Source organism: Trematomus bernacchii, unplaced genomic scaffold (assembly GCF_902827165.1).
Source record: "Trematomus bernacchii unplaced genomic scaffold, fTreBer1.1, whole genome shotgun sequence".
In the NCBI taxonomy this organism is placed as follows: domain Eukaryota; kingdom Metazoa; phylum Chordata; class Actinopteri; order Perciformes; family Nototheniidae; genus Trematomus; species Trematomus bernacchii.
This window is the reverse complement of record NW_022987648.1, coordinates 8,446,072-8,458,457: the sequence shown is the minus strand read 5'-3', so window position 1 is coordinate 8,458,457 and position 12,386 is coordinate 8,446,072. Positions and strand designations below refer to the sequence as shown.

At 39.6% G+C, this 12,386-nt stretch overlaps 1 non-coding gene across 1 annotated transcript; it reads left to right on the top strand.

The window, feature by feature from the left end:
• The first annotated feature begins 2,187 nt into the window (after positions 1–2,187).
• Positions 2,188–2,269, top strand: trnas-aga. The gene has a single exon. It is a non-coding gene; the product is annotated as a tRNA-Ser (tRNA).
• Positions 2,270–12,386: the final 10,117 nt, after the last annotated feature.

Below are 12,386 nucleotides of genomic sequence, written 5' to 3'. Positions count from 1 at the left end.
TGTAAATCTATAGTGGCAGGGTCCCCTGTATCCTGGCCTGTGGCTGTAAGTACTCATGTTTTGAATGCATGGATGAATATTACTTTTGTTTAGAGATTATGTTTTTTTTAATTTTGTTATGGATGCGAGGATTACAATATTTACAGTATTACAATATACACACCTTTTCAAATGTCCAAATATTTCCATGCCATTTCAGTTGCTGTCTCCTTGCAATCTCGCTTTATGAAAGAGGGAAAAGCATGTAAAGGTCACTTAATACACATTATCTTGCACGATTATGGCCAAAATGATCATCAAAATGACTTTGATAAATATTGAGGTCACAATTATTCACCAGTATTATTCATTGGTGCAAGTGAACAAATTAAAAAATGAGGGCTCTCCGATAAATAAGCACAGGAATTATTAAGGATAAATTCAAGATAAATTACCATTTCAAAGTGAAATGCAACACACTTGTGCACTTTGAGATCAACAGTATGTGATAGAGTGAGATGATAGAGAATCTTGTGATATTGTTAACATTTTAATCATAAACACATGGTGGGTGGATATGAATGTCCATGGCGCAGCATAGAGGCATCCACACAGCATGGTGAACGAGACGGCTGCGTGTTTCAAGGTCAGTGGAATTGCAAGCTACCCAGAAGTCAAATCGAAACATCTCTAACACTCATATTGTACTTTTTTCATCATATTTTTGCCATACTATACTATGACTTTTACTTTTGTTTGACATACTTTGCTATGATTTTATAAAATAGGACTTTTTGATGATATTTTCTAAATACAATATGTATACATGTTTATGATACTGTGACTTTATAATACTGGGACTTTATCATATTTCTGACATACTAAGTCGTTTTTCTGATTTTTTGGACATACCTACTATCACCTTTTTATGATATGTTTTGTCATACTATACTATATTTTTCTGGCATACTTTTTTTGACATCTTATCTTAATATTATATTTGGTTTTATTCAACATACTACATTATGATTTATTTGTTTACATACTATATTAGGACGTTTTTTCTGCACTGAGTACTTCTAAAACTACTACTTTAACTTAAATAACACTTTAATTGCAGAAAGCTACTACTGTTTATATTGTTACAAATATGCAAACCAAGCAAAGGCTCTTCATATCGCCTCCACCACTGTTTCTTCGTATCCATTGAAAATGTGGTTTTGACACAGTTTCCAAAACCCCACAAACCCAACAGGAAATAGCTTCGTCAAAAATAATGAGAGCAGCAAAACTGGTTAAGATATCATTCTATATACATTCATGTTTTATCGTGGCCCTCCCTCGACATATTGTGTTCAGTTGTCGCTATTTTAACCAACGTTTTAATTTGGAGCGCAAATAAAGAGAAACGTCACTGAATGTTAATCAGCAACATGTTTCCAAACACCGCCACTAGATGGTGCTGTGCTCCCTTTAACAGCAGCTTTTCACTACAGGCAATATTTCTAGAAGCTAAATGTGAGCAGAGTGATTGTGCATGATTGTTTCCAGTTTAATATCACTCAGCAACTCGAAGTAAAACGTTTTATCACTACGTTTATCTTCCAACTTTATGACGGCCATTGGATCAAATTGTACTATTTGTATGGCACCGGCTGCCCGATCTGCAATCTATAATCCAATCATGATAATCGCTGTCCACTGTAGATGGACCTAAACCAATCACGCCGCGAGTTCACAATGGACATAGCCAATCACGTCACGGCATCACCTTGGACAGAGCCACTGTATTTATTATCACACAACATTGTTCGCTACTACATCGTTACTGAACGTTTTGAGTACGTGTAATCCTAACATCTTCCGCGTTGCAAGCGACGTGCCCCTTACAATAACGCTGATATTCATACATGTTTATTATAATTTGCTTGAAAATACCACTTTTTCTTCTGTTATTTCCTTGTCAACACTGTTGGAGATGGAATGGGCGGTACCATCCGTTTCAATGTCACGTGGCGATACACTGCCCTGTCATTGGTCGGTTAGGACCTGTTAGGACTTGGGTCGGTAAAGTGTTAGGAATTGTTAGGACTTTGTTAGGACTTGGTTAGGACCTTGTTAGAATTGGAAGGAATTGTTAGGATTAGGGTTAGGGTTATTATTATCCGTCCAATTTAAATCTGCTACCCAACCGACATATTGTATCAAGTTGTCGTGGCCGAGTGGTTAAGGCGATGGACTAGAAATCCATTGGGATCTTCCCGCGCAGGTTCGAATCCTGCCGACAACGTATCTTTTCTGTTTGATTTCTCAAAGGAGAAACTTCAATGGCCAGACTAAAGGCGTCAAGAAAGCGGTTACAGTCCCCTTCGAATAAAATGTGAGGTAGCGTCAGAGGTATTTTTGTGATGTGTGAGCTATAGTGATGATCTACTTCATTAACATATAAACGCGGAAATACATAAATTCAGTACATTACAAAAATGTAGATATTTACCCATGGCTTGTTTAACTATGAAGGTGTATTTATTAAGGCCTGTAAATACATTTTACATGTATGGTAAGTAAAGCAATTATGCATTTATACTTTTAAGAAACAATAATTAAGTGTTTATATGCCGCAGTCTGTGTGTGATTAATCTGAAATAAGGAAGCATTTGTATGAACTGAAATGCTCATCGTAAAATGTCTAGGCCCAGACTCTTTCTCTTTTATCTCCCTGCTATTAACTGTTAATCCCCATGCTTGCAACATCCTGCAAGAAACAGCGTCTGAGGGCCTCTTAACATTTAACAAACTATGAATGTGTCATATCCACTTAACGGAAAGAAACTCAGCTAACTGACAATATGAACCATTTTTAGCTAAATGAAACACAAGGGTAATAATAAAGGCTCTGAATTAGCCCTGAGCGAAAAAATGCTAACGCACTTAGCACAGAACTCTCGGTAAAATACCCTTATTACTTATCGGATCTGCACAAACAAGATATCGATTAGCAAACTGAGATTCCACAGATTCCAGAAATATAAGTATCATCACTGAGTGACCAGAACTCGCGACAGGGGAAGCAAACTCAGACATCACACAACGTAGCTTTACGGAGCAAACACAGAGATATTCTTACCTTTACTGTTGTTCTGATCAAAAGTTGTGTTCAATGGCATTAAAACGATAAAAACGCTGCTGAAGGTTAATCCAATGGTTAATCCAATGTGTCTGTGTCACTTTTAAATGATTACTGATAATCCATCTTCATATTTACTAGTTTGAGCCTAGGTTTCAGTTTTCAGTTTTCAGAGCATAACATAGCTCGTGACTGCGTGCGGGTCACTCTCACTCCTCAATGGTAACGTGTGTATGTGGAACCTCCCCTTCGATTCTATTGGCTCTAACAGTTCAAAAGAGGTGTCAATCACCAAAATCGACCAATGGGTTCCAGAGAAACGGCAAATCCACCCAAATCCACCCAAAGGTGGGATTTATTTTGCTAAACCTCTCTAAAAAGTTCAAATGTCACTTGTTTTGCATCAATCTTGATACAGGGTACTTATTATATGTTATAGTTTGGATTCTTAAAGCTTTTAGTCTACTATCCCATCATTCAAGGGTGGTTTTCACTATAAGTAATGTGTTCTTTTTGGACGGACACTATAATTTAAAATGTTTTACTATGTTCAATCTGAATTTACTTTAAAATAAAACAATTCTATATTGATTCTGACTTTTTTACATCCAACTCACAGGTTTATCATTGCTTTGAGAAAAAAGATTATTCATTTACCCCTTTTAGAAGTGAAGATATGGTAATTTGTTCTGGGAATGTCATTTTCGAGCCTGAGGCCTGAAAAACAGGCTTGGGGCTTAACAGGTTAATGCATTTGAGAGTCTTATACCTCATTCACACCAACGCAACTCCGGTTCAAGCTCCGTGCTAGAGCTTTTCAGGTTCAGAACCGGTTCTTCGGTTTAGCTCCGGCTCTTTTCACACCGCCCAGAGTCCGACTGGTGCTGCGTCATTGCGTCATCGTTTGCGTCATGAGGTAACCGTTTGCGTGCCTGCTTCATAAAGCCAAACCGTGCAGAAACCCCTCACAGCTCACACCGACAACAACAACAATGGCCGATTGTGCTCCAGCTTCCTCTGTACCTCTTCGGAAGACCAGATTCCCAGTATGTAGCTGGTCTCTTCAGTGGACCACTGCTGCTTGTTAAGTTTCTCCATCATTGTGTACAAACTGGATAAAACGCAGGCTTTTTGTTGTTGTTCAGGAGTTGATTGGCTAGAGCTTGAACTGTCAGATTTGCGTACACGGGATTTGATTGGCTGACGCTTCCTCCTCAGCTTCAAAGTTGAACATTGTTCAACTTTGGATCTTGAAAATCCTGAGAATCTCCGCTCGCCTGCCCACAATGCATTTCGGCGAAAGCGAAAAAAAGTGACGTCACCCCATTCAAAGTGAATGGGCAGAAGCGTTTCAAGATTTTTTAACGCTGCCGTGGAGACGGCCCGTAACATAAATATATGATTATCATTCAGCAATATCAAAGGATTTTTACTGTTAGCTAAATGAAACATGTTAACTGGAATATGTTGTTGGAAAGCTGTGTGCTTTTCAAGAAAGTGCTTCCACTATGTTTTACTGTTTCTTTATGCTGTTATAAATATAGACAGCTGTTATGTTATATGTAAATTCAATGTAAATGACAGAACTGTCAGTCAAAAACTTTTCTAACACAACCAAACATTAAGAAAAAGAGCAACAACACAAGAAATAGTAAGCCAGCTAATATTACTTGTTCAACCCAAGAAGGCCAGCTTGGTGTCAGTCTTTTAGCCTTTTACTGCCCTACGAGCATTTCTCCTGCCCTGGGGCTAAATAGCTAATTCTCCAAGCAGTCTTATCTCACCAACACCCCCCCCCCTATTGCTATTACCTGTTGTAGCTAACGTATGACGCTTTGGCTTCGGACATAAGACTCTGATGTTTGTGACAGGCTGACAAAAAATTGGTGCCCAGGTTGAACCATTTCCATACTGGCCCTGGGACTGCCTCGTGGAAAAGCATTATAATGTTGCTTTAAGGTGCTGATCCAAACAGCCAACCAACGGGCAATTAACACATTCATTCACGAGTTGTATTAATTGTTTATTTTTTTATTGTTTGCAGTGGCAACATAAATCTATACAGCATATTTTTAATTAAGGAATGGCTTTGTTTGGCCGGTAAGAGACAAAAAAAACAATATTAAATCAAGAGCATGTATAAAGTAATACAAAAATAGTCTATTGTCACAATGTTTTGATGTCTCTGGGACTTATTCTTTATTTTTATTGTATGTATTTGGACTGTTTGTGCATATATTAATATTATTTCTCAATTATCTGTTTAATTAAAGGTTAATTAAATAAAAGTTATTTTGAAGCATGTATTAGTTTGTTTTTTATATTCCTCTGGCCCCCCAGGCCTCTGTAGCTACCCTGCATTTCAACCCGTGGGTACACACCTATACTTACCCACGTGTGTGTCTGTAGCACCCAGCAGACCCAGTCAGTGTAATCCTGTCAGTTTCCTGTCTTCTCCTGCTGGGTTCGGCTCAAATCTATAGGGCCTGAGGCCAGGGAGGAGTAGGAAGGACCTTTCTGTGAATGTCTGAGTATCTGCTCTCATCTGAGGTCGAGGAATGTGGTGAATGCTATCATTAGTGGACAGCAAGGATGGTCCCACAGTGGATTGCACTTTTACTGACTCAAACATTTGCACATCATGTGAAATACACAGGTTAGTTACTGAAAACATACATTGTCATCAAGGTAGTATGATGAGGCAGCTACCTGCACAGTCACAGTCACGTTTGCGAACGGCCACCATACAACTATGTATGTTTTTTTTCTCACAAAATGTCACTGTCTGTGCCATTACATTACCGGTGACATAAACAAGTATGTGTGTGTGTTGGGGTAAAAGACACGAGTAAAAGTTTGGCAATAGTTGACAATGGCAAAAAAAAAAATACATTCACTGGTCAGCTCCATGATAAACACCTGTGTTCGGTGCAATCGGTTTCTCATTTGAAATACATATAGCCATTTCAGATAACTGCATAATACATTTCGCACAAACCCTAGTGTGCCTTATAGGGTGACCTACATTTATCTGTTTGAGACTTTGTTTCACCTGCAATGGAATGTGTACCATCTCTTCGTTGGCCAGCACCAAGAGACCCATATGTTGTAGGCTTACATGAGAGGCTGGGGCTCGGAATTTATGACTTCAACAACAGTTCATAGTGTGTTCAATGAAGAGTAGAACGTTTTTGGAGATGTTTAGAAAGTTGTTGGGGAAGTTGAGCTTGCAATCCAATCTAGTTAGATGGTAAGAGTAACATGAGCACAGCTTCGACGCAATCCCTTTTTGTTGTTGTCAGTGATGCCCATGGTTACATCATGACATATGGCTCCTCTTGGGCTCTAATTTGTGGAACAGCAAACAGGTTTTGAGGAGGTTTGCAAGTTGAGCCAACTCCTAATGAACTTTGGCACGGAACTTGAATGAAACATCTTTCAGTGAAAAAAGGGTTTGTGATCGCAATACACCCAGCAGCGCTTCTACTCTATTCTTCACACCCAAACTATCATTCTGTTTTTAACACACGACAACTAGTGAGTGTTCACAGAAACAATCCCCAACACCTCCTGAGCTAACAGATAGGCACTCAGCTTTGGAATCTGACTCTTATCTTAGAAATGCATAATTCCTTAACCTGCTCCTTATGATTTTCAACTGCATGCCTTAACAGGCACGCTTGTTTTATTAGGCATTCAAATGTAAATAATGTACACAACACTGAATAATACAATGGCCACTACTTGATGGATCAACCTGGGATATATTTAATGGTGGGAATACCGGTGATGAATGAAATAAAAGCTAAATCAAACAATTTTGCTGGAAGGCACGTAGCTGTCTTCAAGGAATACACACTTTCGGAACCATTGGGCCAGGAGAGCCTTCAATATTGATTTTACAATCAACAAACCGCACCTCAACTCCTTTGGCAGGGAAGGATTGGCCCATTGGTTTGAAAATTGATGGTGTTGTACACTTGAAAACATACACTCACACAAACAAACACACAGACTTACACAAGGCATTTTCTCACATTCCATGTGTGTAAAGCTCAACACCTCGGAAATTGGTCCATTAACTTCAGAATTGATAGTTCCACAGAAAAGACCCACACAAACACACACACACACACACACACACACACACACACACACACACACACACACACACACACACACACACACACACACACACACACACACACACACACACACACATACACACACACACACACACACACACACACACACACACACACACCTACAATAGTGTACAAGGCCACCTTTAAGTAAGCGTGTGTTAGACACATGCTGGTCTGTGAAAAAGGGTCATTTGAAGATCCATTGCCATCTGTTTGGGTCCCAGCATGCCATTTTCCTCTCTGTGGGGGCCTTTGATTTAGCGACAAAAGGGTACCATTTCTCCCCCTTTTCCCACTGTGAGACCAGACACCTAGTCTGACCTGGTTATACAAATCAAACACTGCCGGGCATCCATCGTATCATCATAGGTATGACCACCTGTGTGGTACTGTTGTTGGTACAGTAATCACAAGAATTACAGGTCCCATTCAAACACTGATCAGGGAAGCTTTTTGTTGCAAATATCACATTACCTGGAATGAGCAAAGCTTATTACTGTGAGGAAGCAGGTGCATGAGCATGTAGAACAGCCTTTGTTGAAAAAAATGGAGGGAGAAATCTGTGTGCATCCTTAGGCCATTATTGTGGTAAAATAACCTTGATTTTCAAATGACAGTCTATCCTTCAAATATATAAATCTAAAGTATTGAATTGCCTTGACCTAATAAACCAGCATGTGAACCTTTGCATACCTAGTAATGTTATCCATGCTTTTATCTTGCAACTCCTTACTTAAACATGATTGGTCAATACTACTTGAACTAAAACCTGAATGCTTCAGATAGCAACATATTGTCTAGACTAATCCTCCAGTCCCATCATTGGATCACTGTTCCAACGTCAGCTTTTTGCAAGTCATTGAATCATCCCCATGAGATTTTCACCTTAAATTACTTTAAAATAAATATTTTTATCAAATCTGTTTTCCCATTTCTGTATTTCTCCTGTGAAGACTGGAGCTCAAGTGCCATAGAAAAGTGATGAATAACTCTGCATTGTGCTGTAGTCCGAGGCTGTTAATGGTTATCCTGCATTCTTTGGCTACCAGTTTAAAAAACTAAAACAATTCCAAAAATGTCTAACCATTGTGTTGATCTGCATTGCTACCTAAGGTCTTTTGGCAGGACCTTGCAAATGGAGGTGACACATACTTTTACACTTTTCATTTGTTGTCCATTGGACTGATGTTAATATTGGCCATTGAAACACCGGAATAACACACAATATGCTATAGTCATACTCTGGTTGTACTCAAGGACCTACATTGTCTCAGTACATTGCTCATTTCACAAGCAGAAAACAAACATATGTTATCAAACCAACTGTCTATGTGGGATCCGTCATAAATAAAGGTCCTCGTGAAGTTTGCCTCGAAGGTGTTTCCGTTACATTCTTGTATCCATACTAAGCAGGCTCTTAGATAAGCATGTGGCCTGGAGCAACCCAGAGGGCGACAGCGACTCTGATCATCTTCTTAAGTCAATGCATGCAGTCAGCAATGAAAAGGACTGTAGAACATGTAAAGGTGAACAAAGAAAGGGAACAATTGAGGAAACTACTCAGTGCAGGTGATTAAATATGTGTATTAGAAATGTAATCTAATCCCATTTGATCTCCTCCATTTTGCTTGTAAAACACATTGTGAGTTGGTGCTTCAGGTCAAAACTAGTACTTTCAGGAAAGAAAAAAGACCATACTTACTTTTGTGAAAGTTGCTTACCAATAATCCCACCGGACAAGATTGATTTGAATGTTCAAACAGAACAGTCATCTGCCCTGGTAGTATGCCAACAGCCAACGGTTAAAGTGATGCCACACCTCCTGTTGAAGGGTTTAGAGCAACTCCAGGAAGGTTCCCAGCAAACAAAGCTCATTCATTTGATGATGTGACCTGCAGCGGCATGTTTGCTGAAATTATAAAATTGTTCCTCCTGCAGAGCTGAACTCCTTTGTAGTTTTGTGAACATTTGAGCATGACTACGTTCTTTGGCAAAATAAGAAATCAGTCAATCATGAACACCTTGAGAACAATAAAAAAAATATATGAATTATGATTGAAACTGTTAATGACTGTAATGGCTCTGATTTAAAAGGTCTATCAATAACTTAATTTTTAGAATTACATTACATTTCTAGGCCTCCAGAGGGCAAATTTGCCAACTCGTTAAGATCTCAATCAACTATCTCTTATTTAACCCATTGACAGCATGTGTGTATGACATTATTGCATTCTATATGTAACTGAAGGAGGATTGATAGCAAAAAGGACCCTTAAATAAATAGTAAGTGTTGTTGTAAAATAGGCACAGCATTCCTTGACACAACACTGGGAACGTGTGAAACATACCAGACGGTTGGGAACACTGGAGGAATTCAGGAAAGCAGAAGATATGAGAGAAGAGGAAAAAGGGTAGAGGGAGTGATGGAGAAAAGGGGGGAGCAGAGGGAAGGAAAGGAGGGGGACAGCTGGAAGAATTACAGGATGGGAGCGTCATTCCCTCCGTTCTATCCAAGGGGTGAAAGTGGGAAAAGTCAAGAGTTAGAGCGCTAGGAATGGAAGGTCACACTTTTATGTTGACAAAAGTGTGTGCCTCCAAGGAGAAGCAACGGCAGAGCACGGGGTCAGAGACACTGGGGTTTGAGTTTTGAGGAAGGAAATGTGTTCAGGCGAGTGTGTGTCTAGCACTTCCACTCTACTCCGACAGCTTTGAAGCTTGTCGACCGAGTAACCTCCAGAAGAGGTGTTAGTCCTGGATATTGGCATGGGAGAATCTGTCAAGAGCACTTCTGACTATATATAATATTAATATGTGTAGCTTTTAAGAACATTTGGTTATAAGAGAAAAATGATGGCTTATATTTAAATAAAGGTAGGCCTACTAGTTTCCTTTTGAAGGAATAGTTTGAAAAATAACTTTTTTAGCTTATGAAGAGTTAGGGAAGAAAATTGATATCACTCATCTGTCTGTAAAATATAAAGCTACTGACAGTCGATTAGCTTAGCACAACAACTAGCTAGCCTTGCTTATTCACGTCACGCCATTGGTATTAAGTTTGGCATTTTGGCCGTATTCAAAACCGGAAGTGGCGAAAGGGTGGAGCCTGCGAAAAGTAAGGCACAGCAAACCCAGGTACTGTTAGCATAAAAAACAACCAAACTAACCTACCTTTTTAGCTAACATCCACGCTAGCTAGCTCGGTTAGTAATGTTAATCTGTAATTCATCATGTCAAATTCGATATTCATTTGGATGTACATATCAAAAGAATAACAGGCCACTTCCTAGAGTGTCTTTTGTATGTTGTAGCAACTTTCCAATCATACATTTGACTGTAAATGAGACCTTAATTTGCGAACTGATAATGCTGTATTGAAGAAAACATGAAACCAGCTATTTTGACCATAATCTCGTCAGGAATATGTTTACTGAGGTTATAGTGAAAAGGAGGGTCACTTTCTCATAGACTTCTATAGTTTAGGGAACTTCTACATTGGCTTCATTTTTAGGACACAGAGGTCGTCCCTTGTTTTCCCTTTGTGCTAACCTTTCAGCACGAAATCAAATAAATGCATTTCCCAAATATTTTTTCTTCAAAACTCATTGAAATTAGTAACACTGAAATAAGGCAATTTTAAAAGTAAATGCTTTTTTTTATTGTGGTTTCAATCTGAGGACTTGGACTTTGCCAAAATAGTTGAACACAGTTCTTAGGTGTGTCTTTACAGTGTGTAAATACAAGCTGTAGCAGAAAATCTAATCGCAGTCCAAGGGTGTAAATACTCTGTATTGATCTTAGGTTTGATGATAGCTAAGCCTCTGCTTTATCACAGGATCCAATCAAACTCAGGTGTGGGCTTGGATTCCTCCCATAGTCTGCAGTGATCAAATAGATCCTTGTCATAGTTATAATGCAGTAGGTTTCCACACCTAAGCACACACTCTTCCCTCCCTTTATGAAAACGCACAGACACCAACACTTGTTGCAACACACTGACACATACCACATATTTATTTGATTTCAAAACAAGTTGAATTGAAAGAGCGGCTGTGTTACTGTGAATTAAATATCTACAGTGATAGTGACAAAGAGAAGGATTGAGAGAGAGGCCATGCAGGGCATCATGCCAGGGCACGGATGAGCTCATTGTTGAAACAGGGATTTCCACATTTCCATGTCAGTGTGTTCCATTCCATGTCACAGAGCTTGAAAACAAGAGGGGAGAGGAAAGGGGCGATCATAGGGCACACACACCCAACAATACACTAACATATACAGTAAGCATAGGAAAAGTCATGGGCGCATAAGGAGACAATGTCCCCCTGGCCACAGACATGCAAAAGTGTAGTGTTGTAGTCATTTTGGAACTGTTGTAGTCTTTTGTATGTCTTTGTAGTTGTTATATTTCTTTGTGGTTATTTTAAGTCTCTTCCTGTTTGGTACATGTCTCTTTGAGTGGCATTTCTGCAAGTGAAGGCCAGGAGCATCCTGACACTTTGGGCCCCTGAGCCTATGCACAGTAAACCCAATCTGTAACACATCCATGGACATATAGACTTTGAAATAAAGACAATATGTTCCAGGATTTATCTACAGCATGTGAGTGGAAACACGCAGCTGTAGAAACACTGCCTTTCTGATTTGCATTGTACTTTTATCTTCACGTTATTGTTTTTGTGGGTCCCACACACACGCCAATGCCCTTTGATACAATGCAATCCTGTCCAATTTGGTAGGCTACAGTAGGCTACAACAGCACACCAGTGAGTGCAGTAAACAAAAGTAACCTTCACGCATATTTTGCAAATGCAGCGAGGCTTGCACAAAGTGGAATTGTTGGCAGCCACATGAAAAAACAAAGCAAGCTAGCAGCATACAAGGAAGGACACACACCAACTCTACCTTTTTTCTGTCAATAGGGCTTGGCCTGCACGGTTCCCATAGCAACCATGCCCCTCCCTTGGTTTGCAGGGGAGGTGTTTCGAAAGTTCACAGCGTGTGTGTGTGTGTGTGTGTGTGTGTGTGTGTGTGTGTGTGTGTGTGTGTGTGTGTGTGTGTGTGTGTGTGTGTGTGTGTGTGTGTGTGTGTGTGTGTGTGTGTGGTGTGTGTGTGTGTGTGGTGTGTGTGTGTGTGTG